This window comes from Amblyomma mixtum, chromosome 8 (assembly GCF_055824585.1).
Source record: "Amblyomma mixtum isolate Tamu chromosome 8, ASM5582458v1, whole genome shotgun sequence".
NCBI classification, from domain to species: Eukaryota; Metazoa; Arthropoda; class Arachnida; order Ixodida; family Ixodidae; genus Amblyomma; species Amblyomma mixtum.
Genome location: NC_143019.1, coordinates 83,837,933 through 83,845,397, shown reverse-complemented (window position 1 = coordinate 83,845,397; position 7,465 = coordinate 83,837,933). Strand labels below are relative to the sequence as shown.

The 7,465-nt window shown below is 48.9% G+C and overlaps 1 pseudogene; it reads right to left on the bottom strand.

The window, feature by feature from the left end:
- Positions 1-305: 305 nt before the first annotated feature.
- Positions 306-7,465, bottom strand: part of LOC149333252 (uncharacterized) — a 73,538-nt pseudogene continuing 66,378 nt past the window's right edge.

The following is a 7,465-nucleotide window of genomic DNA, read 5'->3' as shown; positions in this document are numbered from 1 at the left end:
CAGGTGGTTACATCATACCATAAGAACTCTGTTGTGGCGTTTATCTTTTTCACGCAAAAATTGTGTAAAATACAGCCATGAGCTCTTGGAACTTGCAATAAAGTGGGAGCGAGAGATGACAAATAAAAGGAAGTAGGTCTCGTAGCTGTAAGCGGCAGCTTATAACAACAACAGCTTGGATGTTCTCTTACAGACCAATTAGAATGTGGGTGGCGTGTCGCACCGCTGCTGGCAGCTCAGAGAGAGGGAATAAACTTTATTTATAGAGTATTTGAAGTGGAAGGCTCTCTTCTGACGCAGGCGGGCTACTGTCGCTTGGTGGCCTTGATCTCTTGGATCTCGGCAAACTGGTGAGCTCTCAGCCCATGCCTAGCACCTACGGTGACAGATTAGACCATATTCGGCTGGAGCGCAGAAAGTATCCACCCCCTCACATAAAACGAGACTCCTCCGCAGCCATAGACTGGAGGAAAATTCAGACCAACACTTTCCCTAACTTGTTCATCCTACACATGATTAGCCCCACTCAATATCAGAATGCATGCCCTTGGTGTGGAGCTTGCCCTACGCTCTACCACATATCGTGGTAATGCACAACGAAAACAAAACACTTAACTGTATCCAACCCGAAATATGAGCAATGGGAGGTGGCCCTGACCAGCGAGACCCTGGATCAGCAACTTAAGTTGGTTCAGCAAGTACGTCAGTCAGCTAAAGCCAGTGGCGCCTTGGACTAGGGGTGCCACCCAAGTTGCTCGAGCAACCTTCCTCAATTCAAATAAAAGTTTTCTCTCTCTCTCTCAGCCGAGTGCCATAACCACTGAGCCACCGCGGCATCAAAATGGAAATTGGTTTTGAGGAAAGGAAGTGGCGCAGTAACGGCTTCGCATTTCTCGATGGACACCCGGACTACGCCGTAAGGGAAGGGATGACGTAGGATGTGAAAAAGGAAGGAAGAGAGCAGTTTGCGTATCCGTTGTGATGGTATTTTTAAAGAAAGGGAAAGGAACAGTAATAGTCTCACATATCAGTGGACCCTCAACCTCATCCTTAGGGAAGAGAGGAAGTTAGGAGCGGAAGATAAAAGACAAAAAGAATTACGAACTTTAGCGGCTAAAGTGGTGAAAGGCGAAAGCCTGAGTGATGCATTCTGCTACTCGATTGTTCACTTCACATTCTGTTAGTGCATTAACTGCCAATTAATGATGCTTAATCTTTTCCTTTAGGAGTGGAACGCGGCAGCGTGTTGTAGCGCTGCCAGGGAGTCCACGGAACACCACCACCCCTTCGGCGCGATGCGTTGCCCTTTCAACGCAACGCTTTTTGAGGAAAGGAAATGGCGCTGTAATTCTCTGTCATCTCGGCGGACACCTGAACCGCACCGTACAGGAAGGAAGTGGAGTGAAAGAAGAAAAAGAAAGAGGGTCCGTAATGAAGAAAATGAAAATTGTATTCGAGGAAATGAAATTAAGCAGTAACTGTCTCGCACATTTCGATGGACACCCGTCAAAATTCGCCCGCAGTGACGTCAAGACCACTTCGACCGATCTGAAACGCGGAGAAATTTCCTAACACGTCTTGGTCACTGGCATAGCTCTGGTTAAGCCTAGATATACAAGCGAAAAGCTTCACTTGCGCTTGGTTTGACGCCATGGCTGTCGCAATTTGTGCACAATGTACTGGGAGCACCACGATAACGGTGGAGGCGTTCGGCAGTCCACCCCACCTTTCCTCCTGATTGTACCACCTGTGGCGTGCCCAGATCCACACTTTTCCACTACCTTTCGGAATGTCCTCCCCCAAAGGCAGTACCCCCCTCCCCAATCCCACTCATTCTTCCTGGGATGCTGCTTTACGGACCGCTCAGCCCGCCGGCCAGAAATGGCTGGTGGATCGGGCTTTACGTGAAGCACAAGCCCGTGGACTCCTGGACCAGTAGAGGACCACCCTGGAAGATTTTTTTTGTGTAATAAAGTTGTTTCCATCCATCCACACTGCCTGTACAGAGGCGGAGGAGGAGACGCGCGTGTATTGAATACGGTGCTGTCTTAGAAGGTTGATTTAGAGACATGTACGGTGGTAGCCATTCCTTTCGGCTATACGCCAAGATATGAGAGACAGGCATTTTCTTTCCTTAAAACCAATTTTCTTTTCTTTTTCGTTCTCTTACGGCGCGGTTCGGGTGTCCACCGAGATATGAGAGTTTCCTGGCACACTGTTTGCCTTTTATTTATTAAGAAAGCCTTTAATGCCTCATACTGTCGTTAGCAGCAGTGTCGCAAGGAAGGGAAAACTTTATTTACACTAATGGTTTTTCCTGCGGTTTGGGGGCATCTTCAGAGAGAGAGAGAGAAAACTTTATTTACAGAGGAATTCGGGGCACGCCCCAGGGTCCCCGCACGACCCCACTGCACTCAAGTGTTTATGTTCCGAAGGTCCATAACACTGGCAGCACGGCCGGTGGCGATGGTCTGCACGGCCGGGTCCTCCGAGCGCAGCAGGGTCTCCCAGTCCTCCCAGGTCTTGAGGTTCTCTAGGTCCCGCGGGGGAGGGTCCGCCGGGCAGAGGGAAAGGATGTGGAGGGAAGAAGCGAAGGGTTCTGGGCATAGAGTGCATGCCGGAGTGGGGAAGGAGGGATGATAATGGGCTAGGGTAAGGGGTGAAGGGAGTGTGTGTGTCTGTAGTCTGCGCCAGAGTGTTGCGTGTTTGTTATCTAGGGAGGGGTGGGGCGGGGGGTAGAGCTGGCGTAAGGCTCTGTGCGCCTGGGTCAGCTCACTGAATGAGTGCATGCGCTCCTTCGTGAATCCCCGATCATCTTCAGAGACGTCTTGGTTCTACCCCCAGGAGCCATCTCTGTCGAAGTCGTCCGCCTCTAATCTGTGGTCGGTTGCCCTCAGTCCAGGGCTCCGCTGGCCACTGCCGCCCGTTGAGCTCGCCGTACCAGACCTTGTTGGTCTTCACAGCGGTCGCTGGACAGCAGAGTCTCCCACTGCTCCGCACTCGGGCTTTGTATTTTGGGGACCACGTCTATGTTTTGGCAGGCCCATGTGATGTGGTATAGAGTAGGTTTTTCGTCGCACCAGGGACATTTCTTCGTGTATATCGTAGGGTGCATTTTGTTTAGTAAATGTAGCTTGGAGACAATTACAAACAGGCTCTTTCCCAAACCTACATTTAGATTGGTTTGGTTTATGGGGTTTAATGTCCCAAAGCGACTAAGGCTATGAGAGACGCCGTAGTGGAGGGCTCAGGATATTTCGACCACCTGGGGTTCTTTAACGTGCACTGACATCGTGAGTGCAATCCCAGGGCCATGAGTTTTTTTCTAGACGTGTTGCGTGGTAGTCGGAGCGCTGTCTTATACGCTTTGCGTAGCAGGGCAGCAGTGTCGGCAAATTTTTCCGCGTTTCGGAGTCACTACTTAAAAAGAAACTGCAACGAGGCCGGGAATCGAACCAGGGCCTTTGGCATTCGAAGCGGAGACGCTACCGCTCCGCCACGAAGGCTTCTTTTTTTCTTTATTGCATTTTCACAACGGGTACAAAGAAGTAAAACATGTCAGCAACACTTGCACTGACACGGTAGGTTCAAATTTTTTCAGTTCAACTAAGTCATCCAACATATTTAACCAAGTTGGTAGATCACGCAAGTGCCTGATACACTTCCCTCAGACGTATGACACCTTCAATGAAACGCTCGCGTGGAGATCTCACAACTACTTCTGCATTGTTGAATTGTGTCCTTGTTTTCCATAAACTAGCCGGAGTGGACAGAATCGACAACGCCCTAATCCGCAACCTGAGCGACGACCTCATACAAGAGCTCGTCACCTTTCTTAACAAACATTGGGAGGCGGAGACGGTTCCCGAAGATTGGAAACACGCCGAAGTAATAATGATACCTAAACCTGGTAAAAAGCTACAAATTGAAAACCTCAGGCCCATATCACTCACGTCGTGCCTTGGCAAGCTTTACGAACGGGTTGTAACTTTCAGACTGCAAAATTACATGGACGACAACGACTGTGTACCACAAACCATGTTCGGCTTCAGAGCGAAGCTCTCGACGCAGGACATTCTCCTCCAAATACAAGAAGATGTCCTGCGAAACGTACCTCGGACGGGAGAAAATGTCATAATGGCCCTGGACATCAAGGGCGCATTAGATAACGTCAGCCACGAAGCGATCCTTACGGGCCTAGACAACCTGGATTGCGGACGCAGAATCCACGGCTTCGTCAAAGCCTTCCTGTCCGATAGAACTGCCACCATCGGCATAGGAGACCTTCGATCGGACAAAATTCGCACTCCAAACAAGGGAACACCCCAAGGGTCAGTTATCTCACCCCTACTCTTCAACATAGCTATGATAGGCCTAGCTCGAAAACTATAGAACATCGAAGGCATCAGGAATGCAATGTATGCTGACGATATAACAGTCTGGGCAAACACGGGCTGTCTCGGAGAGAAGGAAGAAAGGCTACAGCAAGCGGCCTCTTGTGTAGAGCAATACCTCGCAGAAAGAGGACTCGCATGCTCGACCGAGAAATCGGAACTGCTGAGAGTCTGGAGAGGCAAGCAAAACCAGACCGTCCCAACCAACGAGGACCTAAATCTCAACGTCTACCTAGAAGGGACGCCCATACCCGAAAAGACAACAATAAGAATTTTGGGCATGTGGGTTCAATACAAAAAGCGCAGTACTCACACTTTTACCCTACTGAAAGCAACAACGCTACAAGTCGCACGCATGATCACCCGCATCACCAACAGGCGACATGGCATGCGTGAAGAGGACACACTAAAACTAGTCAGAAGCCTAGTAGTTAGTCGAATCGCGTACAGCCTACCCTACCAGTGCCTCAACAAAAATGAAATACAACAAGCGGATGCCCTCCTACGCAAAGCGTATAAGACAGCGCTCCGACTACCACGCAACACGTCTAGAGAAAAACTCATGGACCTGGGATTACATAACACCTTTGAGGAGCTACGAGAGGCGCAGCTTGAGTCGCAAAAACTCAGGTTATTGCAAACAACGACAGGAAGAGCGCTCCTGCAGAGGCTTGGATATCGCGAGCAGATGCGAGAAATGTCGAGGATGGCAACGATCCCCGACGAGCTTCGCAAGACCCTTAAGGTAGCGCCAATACCAAAAACATAGATCCCAACCTCCATCGAGGCAGAAGAGAAGTGAGGGCCGAATTCATCGAGAAAGCATACGCTCCTCAAGCCACGACCGTGTATACAGACGCGTCTTGGAGAGGAGGAGATACCAAAATCGCTGTAGCGGCGGTGGTCAATTCGTCTTTACGCGAAATGACCAGCGCGTCTTTCCGAGGCTGCACAGCTGCAGAGTCCGAGGAAGTAGCCGTTGCTCTAGCGGTGGCGGAGGGCTATAGAACCGGGCGGTCACTAACAATACTCACGGACTCTCAAACAGCCTGCCGAAATTACATGAATGGCAGGATAGGTCGTCACGCGCTCCGTATACTCCTCGCAGCGAGCGACAGAATTAAAAACCAGGAAGAACAAAACTACAAGATCCGACACAAAATTGTGCGGGTACAGGGCACACGGGGGTGGCAGGGAACCGAGAGACCGACAGGATAGCTCGAGGATACATTACTTTCCGAGCTTCCGACGAGACCGCGGAACTCGCGCCAGCACCCAGGGAATACTCGGCCATACTACAAAACTATAGAGGCAGAAGAATGCGATATCCCCCACCGCACAAATCTCTCAGCAGACAGGAAGCTGTCATTTGGAGACAATTACAAACAGGCTCTTTCCCAAACCTACATATACTAAACAAAATGCACCCTACGATATACACGAACAAATGTCCCTGGTGCGACGAAAAACCTACTCTATACCACATCACATGGGCCTGCCAAAACATAGACGTGGTGCCCAAAATACAAAACCCGAGTGCGGAGCAGTGGGAGACTCTGCTGTCCAGCGACCGCTGTGAAAACCAACAAGGTCTGGTACAGCGAGCTCAACGGGCGGCAGTGAACAGCGGAGCCCTGGACTGAGGGCAACCGACCACTGATTAGAGGCGGACGACTTCGACAGAGAAGGCTCCTGGGGGTAGAACCAAGACGTCTCTGAAGATGCCCCCAAACCGCAGGAAAAACCATTACTGTAAATAAAGTTTTCGCTTCCTTCCTTCCTTCCTTCCTTCCTTCCTTCCTTCCATAAACTATTGAGGCCAAGGAGCATAACAGTGTCATAAGGGATGTCCTGTTTTCCTACCGGTAAGAACCTGATGCCATGTGGGTGTAGCGGTAAATCTTTCTTTCAGGTTCTTTGAAGCACATCCCAGAAGAAAAACGCATCCTAACAATCTAAAAACACGTGATCTATTGTTTCAGGTTTTTTACATAGAAAACAATCTGTTGACCAAGGGACAAAGAGTCCTTTATCAGGCATCCATGTTTTGACCGACAGTGTTCAGGTGTGAAGTTTGAAGAAGAAAGTTTTCAAAGATGGGGAAACTGGCATTCCTTTAACCCTTTAAATCTGCTCCTGAGCCTCCGCAGTTTGACAATCGGTAAATGGATACAGGGAGCATTGATTCAATTAAATCTTTATACATCTGCTCCTGGGCCTCCGCAGTTTGACAATCGGTAAATGGGTACAGGGAGCATTGATTCAATTAAATCTTTATACAGATTTTTTCTAGTGACATTGGAGAGGTACTGCATTAAAAAGTGCACTTGTAACATTCTGTACGCAAGCACAACTTCACACAGATAACCTCTCACGGTACCACGCATGTTTTCAACAGAGCATGCTACAACTCCTGGTAGCAATCGACATAAACGAACTTGCATAAGTGTGCGAAGAAAAATATTCCGGCATGGTGATGGGAGGAAACGCCAGCCTATTACTCCCGACTTCGGTGGGCCACAACTCCGACGATGTTATCTTGGAGTACCGCTGAACTCTTATAGCAACCGCGAACCATACTGGAATGAACACGTGGCAATGACAAAGGAAAAGGCCATTGGGTGGCAGGGGCGACCACTATCAACGTTCTCGCGCGCCACTGTGTGCAACCTGTTCCTCATCTCCAAGATATGGTATGTCATGAGTGTGTTGAGGGCCTCGCGGATCAATATTCAAAGGATCCGTCGGGTTTTTGCTGTATTTATTTGGGCGTCGACATGGGAAAGAACTAGTCGAACAAACTTATTCTTGCCCGTGAAGAGAGGAGGTCTCGGTCTTGTTCATTTATTTGCACGACAAATCGTGTCCCGCTTTATGTTTCTTCGCGACCAGAACGATATTTTTCTTTACTCCGCCACGAAGGCTCAAGGTTTGAGCGCGAATAAAGGCGTATCTAGTGAATGCATGGCTATCATAATAAAATAAAAGGAACATAAATATAAATAACGAAATAAAAATTAAAAACCAATAAAAATAACCAAAAAAAAACAAAAATAAAAATAAAATAAGAT